Below are 26699 nucleotides of genomic sequence, written 5' to 3' on the forward strand. Positions count from 1 at the left end.
GCATATATTTGGATATGAGAGCACGTGTACAAACACACATGACGTGATATAATCTTTTTCTTTCCTTTCATACAAATATAAAACCTCGGCTGCACTAGTGATATCTTATATGTTATTCTTCTTCCTTATATAGAACATTCAGTCATAGCCAATACCAAAGGTAGAATTCTATCTTATCTACACCAGATGATCCATTATTTTCTACTTAACAGATGATCTATTATTTTCTACAATAGACAGACTTCATACATATCTAAATTCAGATCCACTCCTGTACTGTTCAGTATCCCGTTTTCCTCTGGGTGTCTTTAAACTTAACATTCTGACATCGTCTCTGTCACCTGCAGTACATACAACCAGCCACAACTCCCACATTCGGCTCAGAACTACTCTTTACCATGATCTAGGTGACCCATGAAACACGTCCCATTCTTACGTCTGTTTGTGCTGACCTGTCAACATCTCAAACCAGTCTAGCCTTAGCCTATCATATATCTCTATGATACTTAACCACTTGTTCATCAGCTAAAATTCATTCTTTTCCTTCGTTCAGTTCTTTCTTCCTTTTCCTTCATTCAGTTCTTTCTTCTTCCTAGCATTTACCTGGCCTTCGAACCTCTATTTCATCTTTTCTTTCAGGCTTCTTTCCTTCGCCGTAGGCTTGCTGGAGTTCTTCATTAAGCAAAGGTCATCCATAATGTTAGTTCAGGTCAGTTCAGCTCTTATCAGATCAGGGAGGCACAGCTCAAGACCGAACGATTGGACTGGTTACTGAAGCATGGTGAGATTCTCCAACCGAAGCAACAGACAGGTCTTATTGATTGATGTTAACTGGTTCTGTAAACCAGGGCTTTCAGAACGGCGTTCATCGATGGTTTAGTCAGTGAAGTCGTCTGGTGTGGAGGCTAATGGACCAGCCACAATACACAGGAACAACAGATTCATCACGGCTCGTATTGCACACGCCTGAAAAACAAGTGGTATGCAGGCAATTGTTTGAAGAGGACGAATAAACTAAACAATATTATGACTTTTACTGGACTCTTGTTTTGCATAAGGCATGTACCAACAATTTCATGTGTTCTTTGGTACTCTCGCTTGTCCAAGAGTAAATACAATCTGGTTGTACAAAGAGAGAGAGAGAGAGAGAGAGAGAGAGAGAGAGAGAGAGAGAGAGAGAGAGAGAGAGAGAGAGAGAGGAGGGAGAAGGAGAAAGATAGAAAAGGGTAGGGGAAAAAAAAAAGGGGGAAGAGAAAGGAATATACTTGAGAGAAGGGAGTAGGAGGAAGCAGGTGAGGAGGAGTGTTGGGAAGAGACATGCTTAGCATTGCAGCACTGGGGGTGACAAGAGACCTTGAGACAACGTTTATGGGAAAACTAATCCTTCAGTTCATAGCAGTAACGTTGCACTTGGAACTAGATCAAACGGAGTCTATGTTTCATCCAGAAATCCCATTTATTTCATAAGATTGTCTCTACATCCTCATTTTCATACCCTGCTGGTTCGAGTACAAAGAGCAGGACGGTATCAAATGTAGAGTCGCTCCTTGCCGCTTGAACCTGTTTGCTAGATATTTTGTGAGCAATTATTTTCCTCAAAACTCTAATTATGAACCTCGATATCACTATTCAACATGATGACTGATCATCTGGATTTCTCATCCCTGGAGTTTTTATTTTCTGTGTCACTGATACCAGCCTCATGAAGGTTTGGTTGTTGATGGTATCTTTTGCCCATTACGTTCCGTCTTTAGATATAATTCTGATAATTAACAACGACTTGTTTCTCCTCATTCCCGATGTTATGAAGTCTTGGCTCACAGCTCCGGAAGATTTCCCAAAGCGTCTGAAGAAATGGGTTTCTCTCTCTCTCTCTCTCTCTCTCTCTCTCTCTCTCTCTCTCTCTCTCTCTCTCTCTCTCTCTCTCTCTCTGGGAGCAATATTTCAATGACTTTACTCGCGAATGAGAGTCATCGTGTTTGGTTGAAGCTCTGAGTCAACTACACATGTCCCCTGTAGGCACAGATCATTATCATCGATTTCTTTTAGTCGTCGAAAACTCGAGGTATCCAATGATAGATGTTTGCACGTACCTCGTGATTATCAAAGTACTTAACGTTTCCTGATCAATGGGATGATCATTATCTTAAGAGCATTTCTACTCTGTCAGGATTATCGTTATAGATGAGCAGTACTGAGCATTGTATGAATCAATATATATATATATATATATATATATTCGATGGTATTTACGCTCTTGGTCCTCATGGCAGTATTACTAAATTTCTTAATTGTATTGACTCCCAGGGGCGCTCGTTTAGATATTTCCCCATTGATGACAATCATACATTAAAGCAACAGGTAATCAATAAAATAAGAAAACAATATCTTCGTATGAGCTCTGACACAAGAGTGTATGATAAGCCCTTAATAGTAAGGGTCGAATCCTAAGTGAAAGATGGATTTGTACCGACCCTGCAAAGAGAATACTTATGATACTCATCTGGTACAGGGAATTGCATACCTTTTTGTATCGGTGATCACATAACACCATAGAATATACGTGTATATACGTTCGTATATAGAATATTCGTATATTGAATATATATTCGTATATAGAATATACGTTCTTCTCGGTCACTTATACATTGCAGGTTTTCTCAGATGGATTCTGCAGTCAGACAAATCATTACATACAGACAACAAAAGTTGCTCAGGATGCAAGGTTTGCTCATAAATGTTTGATGTGTTTACTACGAGGAGAAAAATGAGTTAGGTGACCGGTGGTTGTGATGGTGAGGGAATTTGAATCTCAATTAGTAGTGGCCACACGATGAGGCAAACCCAACATGCCAATATATGACATTAAAGATGCAAAATTGGTATGGAATATCTTTGAGGACATACGAATGAAACTTGTAAATTACTTACTTCATTGGAAATATGTAGACAGATGATACTGGATAAGTAAAAACTTGATACGACGCTAAGCCAAGGTGGGGAAAGCTTAAGAATCTATTTACATTCTATTGTTATTTTGAGTTGTCATTAACTCGATTAGCAACGTATAAAATGAATATTTCGCTTACATTTTAGTCTACTATAGTTTGTTTTGACCGTAGAAGGACATCGCTCGCCTATAATTGATGTTCATTCTTTCTTTTACAACAGATACAGTCACACACACAGAAACCTGCATGGGTTCGAATCCTGAGCGCTGCAATCGGAACTCACCCAACCCAGTTGTTCATCCTCCCCTCAGAGCTGATCAGTGAATGGGTACCTGTTTAGGCTAGTGTGTGTGTGTGTGTGTGTGTGTGTGTGTGTGTGTGTGTGTGTGTGTGTGTGTGTGTGTGTGTTTCTTTATAAACACGTAGGAGTAGAGACATGGTGCATATATAGAAGGTTAAGAGACGGGGTAGCAATTTCTCCGTAAAATACAAATAGTGAGAAAAAGAGTATTCACACACACACACACACACACACACACACACACACACACACACACACACACACTTGCGCGCGTATATCAGGAAAGACTCGAAATGAATTGAGGTCACCAGTCGCGTACAGCAGAGATCTGTTCTTTTCTTGGTCTGTGTGTATGGCTTAACAGTCGGATGGGACTTGCATCTGAATGTATTTGCAGATGACGCCGAAGTCATGAAGAAGATAGAAAACATGAGGCACATTTTACATCAACTTAACAGGAGACCGAGACGTACTCAACAGTTGCTCTGATACGTGGATGATGAAAGTCACTCCAAATAAAAGTAACGTAACAAAATGAGACCGTGAAAGTGGGCCTCAGTATGAATATTATATAGCAGGAGGTAAGTTGTAGGACTACTGTATGTGAGGAGGACTTGGGAGTTGACATCGGCCCTAACCTCACGCCAGAGTCCCACGTTAGGAAAATAGTAAAGGAGACAAATCGTCCTCTGGGCATATATTGCAATAGCTGCTCACATCTTACATTACGTCAGAACTAGACTATGTTTCTCAGATTTGGTCAACGGACTTAAAGGAGCACAAAAAACTGATAGAGAAGATCCAGAGGAGGGTAATAAGAAGAGGCACTGGAATCGAGTGAGGAGAGAGAAATACAAGAGGCCTTAATTTTGCCCACCATGGGAGAGAGAAGAGCATGCAGTGACCCGACATGAATCTTTGAACTTTTTGAATCAGCTGGATGACGTGGACTGTGAAGAGTTCTTCGAACGATGCAGAGATAGACCAACCAGAGGCCACAACATGAAATTAAAGAACAACATTGTAAGAAAGGATATAAGGAGAAGAGGATAGCTGGAATAGGAGCCAGACTATATGGATAGTGTACAGAAGTTTAAAAGGTTGAATGATGATATAAAAAGAATTCAAGAGTTCGGATCCCACGAGTGAAGAGCTCGTGTAGGTAATGACAAAAGAAGAGGGAGGGACACTCACCCTAACATACCTCACTCTGGCCCACCCAGCATGTCGACACGCAAGTAGGACATTAGTATAAAGATTATAGTGTTGGAAAACACTACTCGTGAAATACGGAATCGTAATATGTAAATTTTAGAATGCAGTGTCTGGCACAATAAAAGCTATTGCTGATATAAATGTAATATCATAATTGATGGGCTGGGCAGAAAAGATATATATTAGTTGACCTTTAGTTAGTTTAATTCCCAAATAATGCACTTTGGTAGTATTTAAATCGAGCAAAGAGTTTAAAAAGTAATGGCCATTTTCACTTGTAAAAAGATACCTGTGGTTCTTATCGCATAACAGACGGTACTTCTAACTTAAAATACATTATTTGATCACTACTTCTCCATGTACAGAAGATGTTTGAGGAGGATTTCAAGTATAGGTTTATACAAAGAAATTCAAATAGCAACAGATCACTGGGTTCTTTTAATAATGTTTATGATAGAGCAAAATTTCAGAATCTCACAGATTGATGTGATATAAGTTAGAAGGTATAGGGAGAATGCGACTAAAAGAATATATATATATATATATATATATATATATATATATATATATATATATATATATATATATATATATATATATATATATATATATATATATATATGGTGGGTATTGATTGATGGTGGTTGTACATGTGTTACGCCGATTTCCCCGTTGGAGGTAGGTCAGACAGAAGAAAGTGTGCATATTCGTTACATCAGTGTTTAGCTGTCATGTAATTACTAAAAAATTTCACCAAGGCAATGCGACAGATTTCATGGTATCTGGAGCCATTTATTGTATAGTATTGACAACGGGAACGGTATTAAGAATATAGTGTGGGAGTGCCAATTGTTAGATGCACGAAAGCCTTCTTATCCGATGTAAGGCAGTGTAATTGTCTATGTGTACATTAGCATTTTTTTTCTATTGAATCCGCTAGTTATGCAGTAGCGGATGTGTTTTCTCTAGTGTTTAGATTGATGACCTTATGATATGGGGTTGTAGGATGGTATTTCATCCGAAGTGTGTGGTGGCTAGTATGTAGTCTGTTGTGTGTGTGGTAGCTGGTGATGTGTAGCATTGTTCGGCTAAGGGATACAGGGCATGGCAGGCTTAATTCGTTGTGGTTAAAGCATGTTCTGGTGACTGAGTGATTTGTTTGTTGTGTGTAAGTAAAGTAAGTGATAAAGTGATAGAGAATGGTTTTTTCTGGGTTGATGGGTCATCTGTTGTTTGTTTGTGTATTACTGATTTAAATATGGTAGTTTCGTAATTTTTACTTTGTAGTAACAAGTTTGAAGGACGAGGATACAAGTATAGCAAGAATTGTAATTTACTTGTTTTATTGGTTTATGAATTGGTAAAAATGGAGTTGAATTCTGAATTAATAAATGGATTGGATCTGTCATCGGTATCAAGTAATATGTTGAAGGAATCGATTTACAAGGTGGGATTGGGGCGATAAATTAAGCAGACCTTGCAAGAAGTTGGGTCGGGAACATTATTCGGAATAGCAAAGGTAGTTTTTGGAAATATTGGTTAAGGAACGAATCTGTAAGTCTGAACTGCTATGATAGATTTGCCTCAGGGAGACTGGATTCAAAACTCAAATGAAGTTTTTGAGTACATTAAATGTGGGTAGGTGCCTGTAGTGAAGGACGTAAGTTATGTCATTTAGGGAGTTGAAAAAAGAGGAGAAGGCAGAAAGGAGAATTGTTTATGAAAAATATATACATGCAGTAGACTAATTACCAAGATTATTGATACAGAGTGTCTCAGGAAACGAGGGTAAAAGTACACCACAAACAGTGGTCACACGTCAGTGTAACAGATTTGTGTGATAGGGGCTTGAACATTGCGAGGTGAAAGGAGGGCAAGGAATAGAGTGAATTGGAGCGATGTGGTATACAGGGGTTGACGTGCTGTCAGTGGATTGAATCAAGGCATGTGAAGCGTCTGGGGTAAACCATGGAAAGCTGTGTAGGTATGTATATTTGCGTGTGTGGGTGTGTGTATGTACATGTGTAGGGGGGGGGGGGGGGTTGGGCCATTTCTTTCGTCTGTTTCCTTGCGCTACCTCGCAAACGCGGGAGACAGCGACAAAAAAAAAAAAAAAAAAAAAAAAAAAAAAAATATATATATATATATATATATATATATATATATATATATATATATATATATATATATATGTGTGTGTGTGTGTGTGTGTGTGTGTGTGTGTGTGTGTGTGTGTGTGTGTGTTTTCTTCATATGTGTTCGCCGTTTTCCACGTTAGCGAGGTAGCGTCAGAAACAGAAGAAATTGCTTCATTCGCTCACAACCACTTTCTAGCTGTCATGTATAATTCACTAAAACCAAAGTCTTCTACCCAGAGTCAAGTCCGACAGACGTTTCCATGGTTTCCTGTGACCGTTTCATTGACAACCTATTGACAACACGTCGTCCCCTGTATATCGCATTGTTCCAATTTGCTCTGATCCACGCACACCTCACATCCTCCTGCAAGTATAGACTGAACTTTCTATGCTGTCACTTAGCTTTTTTTTTTAACTATTGTAAACCGCTAGTTATGTACATGTAGCCGTGTATGTGTTTTCTTCTAAGTGAATTACCAAGCATGAATGACCTATGAATATGTGTGTGCATGTATGTGTTTGCATGCCTAAGTGTTGTGTGTGTGTGTGTGTGTGTGTGTGTGTGTGTGTGTGTACTTGCGCGTGATTTTGTACGCATGTCGGCATAAGGGTACGGTGGATGAGCAGGCTTACATTCGTTTGTTGGTTTAAGCATGTTACTGTTGGCTGACTTGTATTGTGTATACCTCTGTTTTTGTGTGTAAGTTTGTATGTTGATAATATATGTATCTGTGGTCCTTTTTTGTTCTTGGGTATGCTATGGTGCATGTTACTTGCTTGTTTGTTTGTTTTTGTGCTTAAGTTGACGTGATTGTAAATATGTGTTAGTTTGTACGTAGTACGTTTATACATTTGTAGGTAGACAGAGGTTCTGAGAGGACGAAAGGAATACAGTGTAGAAGTAAATTAGCAAGAATTGTAATCTTACCTTTTTATTTTATTGGTTTTGATGTTTGGTTTTCATTTTGATATTCTGAAGAAATAAATGCTTTTCCTTCATCGGTATCAAGTAAAATATTGTTGTGGAAATATCGATTTACAACAGCTTATTTTTACGATAGCAATAAGCTAGAATTTGCAGGGTTAGTCTAGGGTTGCGGTCGACAAGATTAGATTAGGCAGTGTAAAGTTAGATTTGGCCAAATATCTATTAAGGAGGAATCAAGAACAAAGTCTAACTCAAACTCAAATACCTCATGCGGCGCGTTCAAATAACTTCATAAAGTTTTTCATTTCATTAACAAATATGAAAGAGCCTTAGTGAAGGCGACAAATTTTCCTCTTTAGGGCAGTTGCAAACAAGAGAGAAGAATGGCATAGTAAAGGAAGAATTATCTTATGAAAAATATATACTGCCAGTATCATCCTAATTACCAATTCATTTCGAACAACAAAAGTCGTCTCACGGAACACAGGGGTTAAAAGTACAACGCCACAAACACTTTCATCACCGTCAGTGTCCGAGACTTTCGTGCTAAGGGGTCATGTTACTTTTGGCTATGGTCATCAATCTATCATCCCTCACTATGAATAATACTAACACCATCATCATCATCATCTCCAAGCAGGTAACGAGGGTCTATCGGTCCCTATCATCACCACTACTGCCTCCTTCATCTGCGCCGACGTCACTATCAGCAAAGTCATCAGCCTCAGACTCATCTTCTTTATCATTAGCATCACTCCCAGCATCCTAGACCTTATCTCCCTCACGTCTATCAGCTGTTCCTCTTCACGCTCGGGTCAGAGGCCGCTCGAGAGGGTCGCTGAGGCCAAAAGCTTCAGCTCCTGATGTATCTCGTTAATAAATCTTCTTTACGTGTCAGTCAATGCCCTTGTTTACGACGACCATTATTAGCGATCTAATACCACCGTCATCGTTCATCTGAAGTGAATCTTCCTCGCTTCGTACTACCAATAAATGGTTGTATTTATCGCCTGTGCGAAAGAGCACTACATCTACTCCGAAACGGAGGGGGTTTTGGGGGGTGTTCAAGGCGTCGAGTCACATCGATCATGTTGCAGGGAAAAGCAGAACAAAGAGGAGGTTTTGAGGTTGGGGAAATCCAACACATAGGTTTGGTAAAAAGGTCACACAGGTTGGGTCAGTGTTTGGGGATGGTGGGTGTAAAGAACTGAGGGTGAGCTGGCTGGTTGGTTGGTTGGTTAGCTGGTTGGTTGGCTGGTTGGTTGGCTGGTGGGTTGGTTGGCTGGTGGGTTGGTTGGCTGGTGGGTTGGTTAGTTGGATGGATGGCTAGTTGGCTGGTTGGTTGGTTGGGTGGATGGCTAGTTGGTTGGCTAGTTGGTTGGTTGGTTAGTTGGCTCGTTGATTAGCTGGTTGATTGGTTGGTTGGTTGTTTTTATGGGCTTTATGACTATCATCTGCCAAAGTTATTTAGGTTGACAACGTCATTCTGTAACCATCAGCTGGAAAACAAAAACTTCTCCAAGTGTTCAAGATCATTCTGAGACCATTCACGCTTCCACTACATGTATGGCCTCTGACGGACTGGAGGTAAAGAGATTTGAGGTGATGTAGTACGGTTTAGAAGAATTGTATTCTATGGAAGAATATGAAAGAAATAGAGAGAGAGAGAGAGAGAGAGAGAGAGAGAGAGAGAGAGAGAGAGAGAGAGAGAGAGAGAGAGAGAGAGAGAGAGAGAGATGAGGAGGAGGATTGTCGGCAAAATGCATTGGAAATGAAAAGCAAAATGGAATAGGAGAACTGCGAAGATTGTATAGGTATGAGAGAACAGATTTTGAAAGTGAGAAAAGAGAAAGAAAAAGGATGGAAAACATCAGAAAAAATAAGGATGGGAGGAGATGATAGATGCGCCATGGATGTGAAAGAGGGATGAGTTAAAAGAGTATGAAGGAAGAGGGAATAAGTGTAAAGGTTACGTCTGAGGAAGACCGAGTGGAAAGTGGTGAAAATTAGAGAGAAAAGACAAAGAGGTGAATTGACGGAGAAAACAAATGACAGTGTGTTGTGAGTGAGAGGATAGAAAAACAAAAGAGGCAGAACTGGTTAACACAGGTGACCACCAGTGTGAAAATGCAGAGTTGTGCTTCAGTCTGGTGCTGCAAAACTGACATTGCGTGGACCATCATAGACCGCTAATGTTTTATCTTGATTTGCCATATGTTTCACTCTGTTGTCTTTATCATGCTGATTTTGATGTATATATATGTCTACTCCTGAACTATATATCATGTATTCATCTTTGTATCTAATGACATCAAATTTTTGCTTTCTTTTCATTCATACTTTTTCATATCATTTGAAATATGAAAAGGCTAATGAAAGGGAAAAAGAAAAGACAAGGAAATGTATTTACGAATTCTAAAGGAAGTGAAAATCTGCTTTTTAAAAACTGTCATACCATTGTTATTGGGAAAGACATTAAAGGGAGGAGAGTTCCAAAGCTTCGAAGCGTAGAGTAAGAGACAGCTATCAAAACGGCCCACCCCTTGAGTTGCCAACGGCCTTGCAGTAATCATGTAAGGTAATAACTTGCCGAGCATTGCCGGTCTACCCTATTGGAAGCAAAATCCAGAGTAATACCAACGAAAGAGGGACGTTAACCAACATTGCGGCGTAGGGCAAGTAGGTGTATTGATGTTGGTATGAGCAGAGACACCACCTTTGAACCGGAATCGTGTGGAGGATATCAAAGTTGATGTGAGAAAGATGCTAAAGAGAATATCACTGGACAATGAGTCTCAGAAAGAAAGGAGATATTAGGGGAGGTAGTATTCAGATGGTTTTCAACGGAAGAGATGTTACTAAAAAGACCACAGATGTAGCTGTTATAAATATGTAAAGAGGAACTGCTACTGTGTCACTGGCAATAGAATCAGGCGGGAACCCAGAGATTCTTAGCACCCCATGATGCCGGGGACTACGGACCATAAGTTTGTTGGACTCTGTCATAATTACATTTACGAACAGTTGCGCAGACAGGAAATGACAAGAGAACTTGTCTGAAGAACATAAGCGAGATTTGCAAGGAGGAGGAGATGGCAGGCTGACTAGCCCGGTAGTCCCGTTGTGATGAGACAGAGCATAATTCCAGCAATCCTAATATGGAGGATATGAGATGGTTCCAGGTATCACTTTAACGCTCCTCAGTTCAGGACGGTAGTACCACTCTTGGCGGCTTCTGTCAACAGTTTAGTATCTCATGCGTTGCTCCACAAGTAGAGGATGGGATATTCCTAGGGAATTGGGAGGAGGGGGCGCCAGTACCCTACCACCGAAGCCCTCCCTCTCGCTGGCGGCAGTCTCTCGCAAGAAAATGTGATCATAGGGGAAACTTGTTTGCCGTTTCTTGTGTTAGCGATGTAGTGCCAAGACGAGACGGAGAAAATGCTTCCAGCCCTCACATCTGCTGTCTAGTTGTCATGTGTAATGCTCCGAAAGCACTCTCCAACCTCTGTTTAAGAAAAGATATAGGGACGTGTCAGGAATTAACGGAAATTCTTCGTGCTGAGTAGCACACAGGGTGGAAAACATAAAACAAAGCTAAAATTACGATCGTATGAGATGGGTGTGTGTGTGTGTGTGTGTGTGTGTGTGTGTGTGTGTGTGTGTGTGTGTGTGTGTGTGTCTGGGAGAGTTACAGCTTCCAACAGAAACATCAAGTAAGAGCTGAGCCAGTGCTGGCAGCTGTGAATGTGCAGGGAACAGGCAGGCCGTATTTATACTAAGCGAGCAAAGGTACGTCTGTTGGTCGTGACGTCAGCATGCAGGTGTGAGACAGGACGGGTGTGAGGTCAAGTAAGGTAAGGGTCGAGTCTGGTTGATCCCTTGTCGGGAGTGTGAGTGTGCAAATGCCTGTGGACTCAACAAACACTGATGGCTTTAAACTAGAGAAATGCAGATTTGATGTGTAGCATCACGCCAGCGACGCCCCACAAAGGCTTCCCAAGATGTACGCCCACACAATGTCGCAACCTTCTGGACCGACTACACCTATTGACACCCGCCAAATTGTCGTCTCCCGGGAGGTAAGACAAGTGCAAGCGCTGTTATCACCCCAGGATGTTACGTCGATGTGTGGACACACATTCAGGGACACGTATGTGGCGTGTCACGGGCGTGACACTACAGATGAAAAAGGATATTGGTTTGGGAATATAACAGTAGATGATTGGGACCAGGAGACCTGTAATGTGACAGGGGCAGTAACGGAAACAATATAGAGGCAAATGAAACATTCATCATAGGCTCAAATGAGCAAACTTTTCTAAAATACTGAATATCCTTCCTCCTCCTCAGGAGCAGGGGTTCGTAACCCCCTAAGGCCATGTTTGGGAATGTCCGGAGAGTAAAGCCTAGGGTTAATGTGAGGTCGAGAACACAGGCTGAGGGGCACTTTTGATAAAAGGAAGAGTCATGGGAATGAGTTACAGGGAGTAAGGAAGTCATGCCAAAACCGATGAGGAAAGAATGAAAATGGACCACGAGAGGAGGGTGACTTGTTATCGCTCAGGCACCTGGTGCGGAGGAAAGCGAGGGAGAGGAGCTAGTGGTTTGAGGAACTAAGTAGTATGATAACAATTTCAGTTCGAGGTACTGAGTACTAGTGGTGGCAAATTTGAATGCAAGGGTGAGTAATGTGGCATTTGAAATTATAACGGGGGGCTACCCAGTGTAAATGAATATGGTGAAAAAGGACTGGTGAGTGGGAATACCTGAATGAAAAAAGACAACGCACACGTTAGTATTCGTAAGTTGGGCTAATGGTGAGCTGGTACTGCTGGATTATGTACTAATTGAGTATCATGCGAAGGAGAGACTGTTGGAGGTGGATGTCCTGTGAGGAGCAGCTAGTAGGTTATCTAACTACTTCTTGGGAGAAATGAATATGAAAACTTGTAGTCTGTTTAGGAAAAAAGAAAATAACATAGATGGGTATATGAGGTGCAAACGAATGAGCTTGGAGTAGAGGGTTTTGTGCTGATATACCCAAATAGGCTGGGCAAGGAATGGCATACGATGGGAATATATGAAACCAGGGGAGTGGGGGATAATTCGAAGGTTCGCAGGGAAGCACTGCTTACATGCGCGGATGATGGACGTGGCATATGAAAAGTGAATGAGAATAGAGAGCTGTATGGGCGCTTCCTGTATGGAAGGTGTGCAAGTGATTGGAAGATGTTAAAGAGGAAGGGACAGTAGGTACAGTGGAAGGTGCAGCGATTGAAAGCGTACAAAAGAGTGGTGAGTGAGAGAATATCAGCAGACTTTTTGGAGTGGAAAACGATCTTTTTTGGAAAGAGGTGAGTAATACAAGGACAACACTGAGACATGAGTGAGGGCAGTAGAAGGGGGAAATAGTAACGTGCAACAAAGGAGTAAAGAGAAGAGGAAGAGAGTACTTTGATTATGGTAGATTACAGGGTTGTAGGCTTGGAGAATCTGGCACGTGAAGGTATACCGCGCGAGAGAGAAGAGGTGGTGAAGGTCTTGCGTAAGTTAAAGTGTGACAAATCGGCTGGAGTGGACGGGAATACATTTCATTTTCTCAGGAAAGGAGGTTCCAGTGTGCATGACGAGTTAGTCACGAATTTTCATGGATATATGGCTAAAGGTGAGGTGCCGAAGGGCTGGTAGACTATATCTTATAGCGCCACCATAAAGGAGAGGGGCGCAAAAGTGAATGCTCGAATTACAGAGATATGAATTCGCTAAGTGTGTCTGTTCAATTATATGGAAGAGTGGTGACTAAGCCGATGGCAGGCACAGACCGTCACACTGAGGAGGAGCAGTGTGTCTTTGAGAACAGTATAAGATGTAGGGACACAGGGTTTACTTTGAAGAATTTGTGCAAACATTACCTTGAGAAAGGGAGGGATCTGTATGTGGTGCTTATGGACCGTAAGATAGGGTAGCTAGCGATACTCTAGCACACTAATCCATGACTTTCTCTTCTATTCCACCATCACAAAGACTTTCGTCATGACACAACGGTCTATGGCTCTTTGAAGTCATTGGTATCCATTTGTAAGATGCTGAGTGTTTCCAGGTGAAGATCGGTCTGCATCAAAGATGAAAGATGTCACCATGGTTGTTTAATCTGTTTATGGGTGGAATGTTGAGAGAGGTAAATGTGAAGGCCTTAGAGAGGTAGACGAGTCATGAGCATGCAAGCAGTTGGGGAACTTAAGAGCGTTTAATGGATAGATTGAATTGGAAAGGTATGGTTTACAGAAAGCGACGTGCTATCATTGGACTGAACTATGGCATATGAAACAGCTGGAGGGAATCATGGAAAAGTCTGTGGGGCCTGGTTGTGGATGAAGGGCATTGGTTTTGGTGCATTACACATGAGAGCCAAATAGTGGATGTGGACGAGTTCGGCTTTTCTTCTTCTGTCCCTGGAGCTACCTCGCTAAAACGGAAATGGTGAACAAGAATGAACAAAATACTTGCAGTCATTAATGTTCGAAAGATTCCATCAGCAACCCTGAACCTATCGACAAAGAAACAGTTCATGCGCCCTTGATAGTGATGTACACGAAAAAAGAAAACGAAGCAAAGATTTTTGTGTGAAAATGGGTGAAGGCAAGTGTGCAACTGAGTCGTTGGTGTGTAATAAAGATTTCTAAATGCAACTGATAAAGAAATAATACATTTTTTGTTTATTTCTCCCACTGCATTGCGTGGAATAGATTAAATTTAGGAGCCTAATGAGCCAAGAGTTACGATCTGTCTTGTGGCGGAATTACAATAAGGAAGCCACATAAAACCACATCTTGGTATGTGTATGACCCGTGTAGTCAACATGGCTTCAGAAAATAGATGTGGCAGGTACGCTGCTCTATGCTGGCAGTCCTGTGTAGGAGCTGGCACGATGCGGCCCCAACAGTAAACTCCTGATCTTTGTTGTCCTGCTGGAGAGGAAACTTGGAGCTTTGTGTGTGTAGTGACTAACTTACGACGCCCCAACCACAAAGGAACCGGAGCAGAAGTGCTTCTGACTTCAGTAAACATTCATGCTGGATTCACTCGTAAATACAGATGTCCTTGTTCCAGAAGGGAAAAAAAAAAACTTCCCTTCGAAGAAGCGCGACAAAAGAAATATCGTCATCTTGCTTTGAGCATACTTGAATACTGTTGGACATGCTCTTTAATATGTTAGGGGTGGAGGGTCTTGATAACTTGTTCGTACTGGAAGAAACATCCAAACTTGACACAAGCCAAGAAAAAGGCTCTCGTGGTCACTGAAAACTCGCTAATGATCGCATCATTCTTTTTGTTATCTTGATCATTTCACGTCCTGTAGAGACAGAGTAATGACTCAAATGATCGTATCTTTGGCCGTGCTAGTAACTTGGAAGGATTTCATAAGATTTCTGCTTGCGTATTACTAGGTTATGTGAGTGTGAAACTTACTACAGTATTAGATTCCTTAAAAACGAAGAACGTCATTTAATTTCCCCATTTCCTAAAAAGATAGAAAGTGACCTTAGTGCAATTGATTGTCACAATATCTAACATCTAATATACTTACGTCGTGTAACGGTTAGTATTGCAAACTATGACGCATTTACGGGCTGCCTGGGGTTCGAATCCTGGCCGTGGCAGTCAGCCTGCAGTTAACCCAACTTTTCATCCTCCTCTAAGGTCTTGACTAATACATTCAACTGCTTATGCCTTCTCAACTTTCCATCTAATGCTGATATACACAAACGAGTTCCTGTGTATCACTCAGAATACATTTCTCGCACAGCTTGCGTACACTTGACCCAAGCATCTCTGAGCTGTCTGAAAGCAACGTATTTTCATTTTACTGAGGCAAACCATAAACACAATTAGCTCTTAACAACAGCCTCATTGGTTCTATTCCATCTTAGCAAACTTTCATGCCTTTCTCTTCTCTTCGTAAACAGAAGACAGGAGAGTCAAGATATTTTATCTTTCCTTGTCCACTCCAGCGATCCACGCCAGATATCAAAACACAGACACACCCAGCATATACAAACGTTCCCAGGACACACTGATCACCTCCTTCCCTCACCAGTCTAATCCGACTTTGTTCTCGATCACTCGACATCTGTTTTTCAGGTCTGAACAAGCACTATAGTCATTGGGAAGTCAAAAGAAATTCTAACAAAGTACAGGTAACTCGTCTGTAAGTTCAAACGGAGCTGGAGGAAGGTAGTTATATCGGCATTGCTGTCGATGACGCAAATCCCTGTACCCTCAACCAAAAGCTGGGGATAGAGTGTAGAATTAAGGCTCTCAATAGGAAGGAATAATTTTCGTCGGGTTGAATCCTCTTTGCTGAGAATAGCCTCCACATGAACAGGATAGGTAAAAACCTGTTTTGATGAGACAGTTGAACTCTTTTCTTAGTAGGCATAAACTAGTTAGGCAATCGGAACGTAGGAAAACCGAAATAGGGATTCAGGATGAGAGGAAACACGGATAGGTAGGTAAACTAGAAGTCAGAGACCTGACTCAGGATAGGAATAAGGAAGGTAGGGAACACTGAGGAATAGAAGCGCTAATGGTAAGTTCTCAGGCTGAACAGGTCGTATTACATGAAGCGGTGGGGGACTGGCCGGTGGGGGTACATGACGGGGTGGGTCAGCTAGCGCCGCCGTTTGGGAACGAGGCAGAACCCAGCAGCGTGAAACCAATTCCCAGGTGGAAGCAGGGAACAAGGTAGGTAGCTAACAAAGTTACGGACTATGTTCACATAGGCATGCTCCCCACTACCACTGCTGCACATACACATACCAATGAAAAGAGAGTCTCAATCATACATTAGAATGCTCTGTGTAAACACACTCATTAGACGTAACAAATTTTCGGAGTTAGAGACAACTGCACCTACTCTTATTACCACCCTTCCTTACCAGTTTCCTTCACATCATCTGACCTCCGAGCATCGTGAAACACCTCCCACACGTTGCTCAATCAAGGTCCATGTGTACCCAAGTTTTAGTCTCACTCCATTGGTGGCTGCCGTTGCCTCGCATGTCCTTGTCGTACGTCTATCACAGGGTTACCCCTATGCAAAGACCTTATTGGCACCATTCCGTGAATATACGGCTACGACAGACGCCGGGTCTCGAAGGACGATGTAAGCGGAGATCATACCCAAGCGTGGCGTCTTGTGTGTGCTGGTGCTAAGTCATCAGACCAAATAAGTCGGTAACATTAATAGAGTTGTAGCGGTGTTGAGGAGTGTCGCTTGTCAGTTGGGTCATTATGCTCATAAAATGCATTTAGTAGCTGGAAAACCTCTTTTTGTATTTCATTCACCGCTTACAAGAGTAATGGTCTGGTTGTACGTCCGTTTTTATGTGCCTATCTGTCTGCTTCTCTGCCTGTTTACTGGTCTGCCATCTAAATTCAGACATTCTCGTTTTCTTGGATTGCTTTTCGCTGTGGTGTTGAGAGTTTTTCGAAATACATTATTATGAAGATTTGCTTTCTGACTGTAGAGTAAAACAATGTGATAAGGGGCTCTAGATGTGATAAATGATTTTCTTTCTATGAACTGTGAACAATATGTAGCCAAATATCCTAAAGATAATACACATAACCACAGTTCTTATCGAAACATCAAAAAGGCATCCAAATGTAGATAATTTTCTTCTACTTTTTTTTGTATTTCCTAACATATCAAGTAAATATTCTGATATAACTAAAAGCTCAAAGTTGTATTACAGAGAACAGAAAGAAATATTTTGAAGTTTATTTCGCCTAGGTCATTATAACCTCAAACTAACAACTATAAGATGACTATCTTATCCTTCCGATGTGATGGTTGAACACAACTCTCTTGACACACATCCCTAACGCAGACCCACCTTCATCGGCGACCCAGCACAATCTTCTAATTCTTACTTGCACAGATACCGTAATCTCCAGCTAAAAATAAACCATGAGGACAGATAGGCCTGACAGTGAAGATGCCGGAGAAGGAAGTGGTGCCAGATTAAGATGTGAGAATGAGAGAGGCTGAGCATTTTGAAAGACTGATGACTTTGTTTTGTAAGAGAGAGCGAGAGAAGTGGATATTGTCTGCTTGAGGCTGGTTGTAGTGAAAGCCCTGCACGATATAAGATGTGGTATAGTGGCAAGAGTGGATGGAATTCCAACTGAGTTCCTCTAGCGACAGTGTGTTGATTAATTAGGCTGATCCAAACATGTATCACCCAAGGTGAGGTTCTTGATGGCTGGTGATGTGCATATTTAGCGCCCTTGCATGAACTCAGCCAAGGGAAAAATCAACATTCGAAGAAGATTCGTACTTAAAAGATATCAGATTAGTTGGCAGAAATTCGGGTATTGCTTTGTGCTGTTGAAAGAAAAATGAACATTAGCAGCTTCAAACTGACATAGACAAGCTTACAGACTGGGATCATTGATGGCAAATGAATTCTAATATCGATTCGTGCAAAAGCTTGCATATCGGTAGTAAAACCGAAAATTCAAACCATAGGATGAACTCTTTTGAGCTCCAAAAGGTAACTGAGGTTTTAAAAAGGCGGGCGTGATAATCTCTGGTGACCTAAAGGCAAGTAAGCGATGCACTGAAGTATTAAAGTGAACGCGCATACTTCCTAGTCTCATAGGTAGGACTTTCAAATCTAAGGCTAGGGAAATCATCCTCAGTCTTTACAGTTTACTGGTGCGTCCCCATCTCGAATACTGTGTTCAATTTTTGTCACCATACTTTAAAAAAATGTCACCATGGCTGTTGAATTTGTTTATGGTTGGGATAGTGAGGAAAGTAACTGCGAAAGTCTTAGATACACTGATGAGAGATTCGCGTGAGAAACTACAAAAGTTTGTGACTGAGTTTTGGAGAGTGTGTGGTAGGAGGAAGGTGAGAATAAATGTGAATGAAAACAATACTATCAAGTTTAGTAGGGTTGAGGGACAGTTTAGTTGGGATGTGTGTTTGAATGGAGAGAAATTGGGGAAGCAAAGTGCTTTAGGTAGGCGGCAAATAGAAGCATGGAAGCAGAAATTAGTGTTAGGGTGGGTGAGGGGGCGAAGTTTCTGGGAGTACTGAAAAAATGTGTGGAAAGAGTGGTCTTTATTTGGGAGAGCAAAAATGGATATATTTGAGGATAAAGTTCTCCCAACAGTGCTATATGGATGCGAGGTATGGGTAATAGACGAGGATGTGCGGAGGATATGGGTGTGTTGGAAACGAAATGTTTGAGGACAATATGTGGTGTAGGATGGTTTGATCGAGTAAGTAATAAATGGGGTAAGATATATGTATGCAAATAAAAAGTGTGGTTGAGAGAGCTAAAGAGGGTATGCTGACATGGTTTAGAAAGATGGAGAGGAGGAAAGGAGTGAAAAGATCTTGTGATCGGGGCCTGACCATGCAGGAGGGTGAAAGGTGTGCACTGTAAAAAGTAGATTGGAACGATGTGGTTTACAAGGGGCGACTTGGTATCTTTAGACTGTACCATTCTATGTGAATCGACCAGGGTAAACCATGAAAAGGACTGTATGGCCTGGTTGTGCATAGGGAGCTGTGGTTTCGGTGCATTACACATTACAGCTAGAGAATGGATGTGAGTGAATGCGGCCCTTCTTCGTCTGTTCCTAGCGCCACCTTGCAATATATATATATATATATATATATATATATATATATATATATATATATATATATATATATATATATATATATATATATATATATATATATATATATTGCAATTGCATGCTATTTCTTTATCATTCGGCTGATCTACTTGACACCTTGCAGACATGTTACATGGTACAGTGTTTAGAAACTATAATAAGGGGTCAAAGGTTATTGATTCTAATTCATGAGAGAATACTTAATGGAAATTAAAACGATTTATCACGAGTTAGTGACTCACATTTTCTCTGGTACAACCAGCCATCACTGGGCCTAGCCAGTGTGGTGTGTGCTGTCTGCTTGTACGATCATTCCACTTGTTCTTTACCATAAAGTTGCTAATCGTCCATTTCTTTTTTCTCCACCCAAGCTTCATCACCAGATAGTATGCCACCATAACAGGTGGTGAGGTGGGGTTCAGAGAGGAGAGGCATTATTGGAAACAATGGATATCGACTACCAATTAGTTATTAAGCAAAATATCAAAACAGTGGTAAACACATGTTGGCAAATCAAACGAAGTCTTCATATGGTGAGGTAATGTTCCATTTGGTACGACAGGGTTCCAGGTGGGAGTTCGGTAGGCTTCCAGACCAGGAAAGAGGTAAGCAAATAGGTGAGATGGAGACGTCTGTAGGAGCAGGATGCCAGGTGGTACGATGGGATGCCATGTATTGAGACGGGAACTGAGGCTATGGAAAAGATGTGCCCTCGTGGGTGAGTCAGCGTGTCATGTGATGAGACGGAGAGCCAGGTGGAGGAGGTAATGCCAGGTAGCAGGATAAGGTGCCAGGTAATGGGATGAGGCACTAGGTAATGTGTCATGGTGCTAGTTCATGAACAGGGTACCAGGCAAGGAGGTCAGGTGCCACAATGTGAGACAAGGTGCCAGATGATAACGTAAGGTACGAAGTAGAGAGAAGGTGTTCTGAGGGCGAGGCATAGTGTTAAGTACTACAGTAGAGCGAGGAGAAAATTTCAAGTTTTGAGGAGCAGTATCATAGGTTAGGGTAGAGTATCAAAGGCTGAGGCAGACCATTAGTAGCTAAGGCAGAGAGAGCATCATGGAGTGAGATAGAGATAAGGTGAAACAGAATCTAGTAGTGAGGTAAAGTATATGAGATGAAGAGACGAGTGTCAGTGGTGAGGCATGGTATTACAGAGTGTGACAGGCTGTCATAGCCGTGTACCAGAAGGGAAAGGTTTAAGCTTAAGGTAGCAAGGAAGGGAGCCAGGTGGTGAAGCGGGGAGCCAAGGACGTGAGTTAGGGGGTGGGGGAGATGGTGAAGCGTTGTGGCACATAATGAGAAGTGTTGACGTGGGGAGCAAGGAGGTGGTACAAGTGCCAGGTGATCTGATACTTGAGGATGTACAGTGTCATATGACAAGTAGGGAGCCAGATAATGGAGCAGGTTGCTGTATGATAAGCCAGTCAGGTACACATCATGAGGAGGAGCAATGAATAGGAACGGAAGACGGTGAATCCGGGTGGTAGGTGGTAAGAATATGCATCAGGTTGCGTGTCTGTATGTCATTTGGTGTGGCAACGTTCTACATGGCAAGAAAGAATGACCTTTGATATTACGTATTTCCTGGGAATCAGGCGATGAAGTCGACGGATAACAAACATGCTATTTCCAAGTCGAACAGCAGGCGGCCAGGGAACTACGCTCCGACTTGCTGCTGAAGTAAGTCTACGGCCGCCTGCTGCATAGAGTCACCGAAACCACCACCAAAAACCACAACACTTGACAGAATTCATCCAACCATATCGCCAGCTAGTATGGTTACTTTGAGGCAGAGAGATCAATAACCGACAGAATGGGGACGAATTATACGTTATACCTCCTCCCTCCCGATAGAAATGTATTTGGCTGCTTACGAAATGCATTTGTTTGAGGAGCGTAGTCTGGCAGGCAGCAAGTGATGCACTCGGTCAGGAAGCGGTTTCCGTAACCAACACAAGAATGTGACACCCTGAGTTTTGTCTGGGACATATTCAGGTCTTGGAAGGCTCGTTCAAGACCTGAATACGACCGAGAGAGAGAGAGAGAGAGAGAGAGAGAGAGAGAGAGAGAGAGAGAGAGAGAGAGAGAGAGAGAGAGAGAGAGAGAGAGAGAGAGAGAGAGATGGCAACAGATGGCAATATTGTTAACTACACTAGGGCTTGGAAAAATAGAAGATAGAGAGTTATAGTTCAGATTCTGAGGAAGAGGAGGTAACTAGAGTGAAATACAGGTCGAGAATGACAATAGAGACAGACAGCTACAGCTGGTGTGAGTGTTGTTATGACGGATCTGGAGAGTATGAAGTAGAGGCATCCCTGACGACACATACCATCTACCTCAGCCTGGGTTTCCTACACCTCACTCCTTCAAAGGACAGAGACCCTTTCTCTTGGTCGATCTCTCTTGACACTCCCGAACACCCATTCGTTTTGAACCTATGCCCTTAGTTATGATTTCTTTGGGCAAGAAATTGTGTTATAAGATTACTTTCTGTCAACTTGTGTGAGTACGTTGCATTATTACCTTTGTTTTCTTTTGCCTTTTGTCTCAGGTGATGAATTCTCTGGGCAAACGTATATTTGATTCATAGGAGGACATGACTTTATTACCTCCGACTTACGGAGGCGAGAAAGCCGCAGATGTTGGGCTTACTAGGTATGCCGTAGGGAGAGGGGTGGGTAGGAGAGCCAGACATGTTGAGCCTACGAGGTACAAGAAGTAGGAAGGCCAAAGGCGCCATGCCTGCGGAACGAGGAGGTAGGAAGCACACCGGTGTTGGGCCAGCGGTGTGTGGGAGGCATGACAGCCCACCGATAGGCGCTTAGGCTACAGATATGTGCACGGCGCACAGGAGATGGGAAGTTCAGAGAGGTTCAGTCTACCGTGTATCAGGGGCGGTAATGTGGTGACGATTTACTACCGGAGGGATGGTCCACAGTAGGTCCACAGTTGTGGTACTTGACGAATTTACAGTCTCCCTAACCCAGACGAGACACTAATTTCCAGTGAATAAACATCATCAATTCTAGTGATGATTGAGAAACGATGAGCGTCCGTCACCCAACATCTCGTCAGGGCTGGGAATGATTCCCTTAAAAGAATGTAAGAATACAAATTACTGAAGAAAGCCACTGTTGATCATGGACTAATCTATCCAACTCCCGAAACTTTCCAACGTGATAGGATCTCCCTGCGCTCTCCCTGCCCCGTCTCCACGCTAATAGCGTTAAACTACTCATGTCTTTATTGAAAATGAACTCCCGTGTATCTTTTCATAAATACGGGTTATCAAACTGGCATAGTGTTTCCCCGTTTTACAGCTGATCTAACGTATACATATATAGATAATTTTTTTTCTAGGAAGACCTTCAGCATCTGCTATGGTAGATGGGGCGGGAGGAAAGCGCTGCTAGAGTTGGGTACAGACCCGAGAGAGCTGTAGGAGCACGGACACAAAGGGATAAATTCATCTTTATGAGCCAGTGCTGGAGGCGTTGGGAACGAGTTTGAAGTAAAATAGAATATCACTGCAACTTGCTTATTACTGCTTCTGTGGAAAATTAGCCTGTGAACTGAAGCATATCGCAGTTTTTATCAGGACTTTTGCCTTTAGGTAAAACTCAAAGCCAATTAACAGGTAATAGAATATTTCTTGCTGATAAATGTTTCCTTTGTAGAACACAGGCTGGTCTGAAAAAAAGAAAAAGGTCATATACAGTTGTCCTGGCAGCCTGAATTTTTGATGTAACGTCATCAGGTACTCCTGTATTGCTTGACATAGTCTCCTGTACTCTCGTCAACAAACGTCCAATTAGAAAAAATAAAACAATGTTGTAACTCCCCCGTGATGATAGAGATGATGCAGCCCATATCGTTAAGGAAAGTCCTTTATCTATCTCTTTTTTTCTTTCCTTGAGATACCTCCAAGGAATAACAAAGTAATATATGACGAATTATCATATCATCTCTATAGGTACGAAAGAGGATTGACGTCAATTATTGGATTTCTATGTTGGGGAGAAATGCTGGTTATTGACATGTAAGGTAAGGGCAGGTGAATTCCCTACCTTTATGGAGTGGGGTTAGATGGTGAGTGTAATAAGTGAGAGTGTCATGTGGGATATATGAATCATACAGAAACAATAGGGTAAACGTTGATTACTGGCGTGCCAACAAGAGAGCTCTTAACAGTTTTCCATATGAAGAACTGCTTATCACTGATGTGTAGAATAATACGATTGTATTCATGAATATATCGGGATAACATTAGCTATTCAGTGCGAAGAGAGGGAAGATAACTCCTCAATTCCTGGATGAAAAACAGTGGGTATCAGTGTGTCATGAAGAGCAGCAGAGTTTCAGCTAATAAAACAAAACGAAGTACATTCATCATATAAGGAAATGACTGGTATAGTATTCCTTGTTTTCTATATCATACACGTCTCACATGGGATTGATTTTTTTTTACACAAAATTTCTGAACGTCTTGAGATACATTTCGGTGGAAAATATATAAGATGATTCGTCTATTTAATCATTAAACAGGTCAGAATATTAGTATAGGAATGCCAAAGCCCTTGGGGAACCTGGCATGGGACTGACTCTCAGTTCCAAGTGTAATTAAGTCAGGAAGGAGGACAGAGCTGTACTGTTTTCTCTTGTGCGGCACATAAAGAAAACGCAACAGATCTCCTGAAGAGCTTCGAAGCTCTCTACGTCAACAAGGAGAGTCCTTCATTCATACAAGCAGACGGTATGAGGTACTGGGAAGGCTAAACTGCGGATGGTTGTCTGTAGCGATGTACCTATTGTCAGTATGTCTTCTCAGCTGGCTCACTGAGGGAAGTCATTCTCGGAAGAATGTCAGAATGTCCTGCCCTAGGACGTGTGGCCTCAGCTCTACCACTGGGTAATGACTGCTACACTGGGAGTAAACAAGTCTTATATATATATATATATATATATATATATATATATATATATATATATATATATATATATATATATATATATATATATATATATATTTATATATATATATATATATATATATATATATATATATATATATATATATATATATATATATATATATATATATATATATATATATATATATTTCTTTCAAACTATTCGCCATTTCCCGCATTAGCGAGGTAGCGTTAAGAACAGAGGACTGGGCCATTGAGGGAATACCCTCACCTGGCCCTATTCTCTGTTCCTTCTTTTGGAAAATTAAAAAAAAACGAGAAGGGAGGATTTCCAGCCCCCCGCTCCCTCCCCTTTTAGTCGCCTTCTACGACACGCAGGGAATACGTGGGAAGTATTCTTTCTCCCCTATCCCCAGGGAATATATATATATATATATATATATATATATATATATATATATATATATATATATATATATATATATATATATATATTCTGAAGGTGTCTTTCATAGGTATTTCGTTTTTTTCAATTCAAATTATTTTTCTAGTCATTCGTTATAAAGAGATATTCTTTTCTATTCCCTTTTATTTTCTCTTTCATTTGGGCGTTTAGATATCAAGTAATCAAGAGTAGAATGATGTTTTATCAGACTGCAGTGCATATATAATCTGACAAATGATGTTTCAGGGCTTTTCAAATATTTTCTACACCTTTCCACTTTTTATTTACCAATGATACTTATTCACACCAATTACCTTCAATCATCTTTATCAAAGATGAGTAATTTTGTATTTGATATATGATAATACACACAGTAAGAACGTTCTTACAATACATCCACCTTGCTGGCGATCAGTAAAGTAACGTGTGTTGTATAATGGCTTTATGTTCTATAACAATAAATGGTTGTAGACTTGTCATGACTCCAGGATTTTTCTACGCCTTTACTATATGTTTGAAAATCTGCATTTACGATAATGAATTATATGTCAGGTAGGAGGGCGATACGTTTTCTGTAGGTTGGGAAGAGATATATAGAGAGCATGGTGGAATGAATATGCGAGAACGTTACAGGAAAAAAAGAGTTTGAGACGAAAAGCTAAATATGCCAGACAACAATGGTGACTGGAAAGTTAAGAGGAAGATGTACAGTATATAAATAAAAGAAAAGCAAAGGAGAATCTCAGAAGAAAGATATGTTGGAATTCAAGAGGATGGTTTGTATGAATGAAACAAAAGAAAATAAAGATCTAAGAAAAAAATATCTGAAGATAAAACACATACCAATCATTTCTGGAAGAAGGTGAATAAGAGTATAGGAAGGTATATGTAAGGAGAGGATGAATTAACATCTGGGAGAAACCCACTGAAAAGGGATGTAGTTTGTATGAGATGGAGATGACATGTTAAATATCTCATAGAAAATGCTGAGGAAAGAGACGACTCCATTTCTGAGGCACGGTAGACAGATAAGGAGTGAGGGAAATGGGTATATGGAAGGGCAGACGTAACAAAGCAGGAGGTAAGAACTATAAAACTCTTAAGAGTGGGAAAACTGGGGTTTAGATGAAGTGGCGAGAAGTGGAGAAGAACAGAGATGACACTGCAGTGGAGCGTTTATGGAAAGTGTGTACGGAAGCGTAGTAAAGTGGTGAGGTGGCTGATGACAGGACGAAGGCATAATTTCTCCACTGTCGAAAGGGAAGGAGAGTAAAAGGATAAGTCAACCTATATTAGCGTAGAACAAGTTGAGTTTACGAAATGAAATGGGTACGTAAATACGAGCTTCTTATTTAGACAAGCAATGGAGAAAGGTACAGAGAAAAAAATAAGTGTATGAGGCATTCATAGATTTAGAAAAGACATAACAAAGTGAGGAGGAAAGCACTCTGAGAAAGCTTTGCTCTGTGAGATGTGCACGGAAGCCTTTCACATGTCTTCAAGAGATTAATAATGAAGGTAAGGTCGTACATGTGTGTGAGGGTTAGAGGTGGTATGAGATAAATGTAGGAGTGCTTAGAGATAGTGTGATATCATGGTTGTTCAATCTTCTTTTTTTTTTTTTTCTATGGATGGAGCATTTCGTGAGATGAGAACGAGGTGGGGTGATTGTGGTGTGTTAATTATTCATGGAGAAAAAGAAAGGACGTTGCTTCAATTGTTTTATGCAGATGATGCTATGCTGTTAGTCAGATAAGAGAAACTTCGGAATGGTGAGCCTGTTCGACAGTTATAAGAAAGAGGAGGATACTGAAAAAGAGTGAAATAATATAAACAGCCTAGTTTTGGAAAGGGAAGGTAAGTTAGTCTATAACTTTACTTTGCGTAATGAGGACTTGGGCATCGTGGATGAATTAATATGTTAGGGAGTAGAGTTTCGTAACCTTGATAACGGCAAAGCCAGACTTGAAAGTTCTACAGTCTCAGGCTAGACATGGTGAGTAATGGAGGAACCTTGGAAGAAGGTGACATCCAGAAATGTATACCAGGCTTGGAGAGGCGCGACAAGTCTTCATGGA

Source organism: Panulirus ornatus, chromosome 18 (assembly GCF_036320965.1).
Source record: "Panulirus ornatus isolate Po-2019 chromosome 18, ASM3632096v1, whole genome shotgun sequence".
Classification (NCBI taxonomy): Eukaryota; Metazoa; Arthropoda; class Malacostraca; order Decapoda; family Palinuridae; genus Panulirus; species Panulirus ornatus.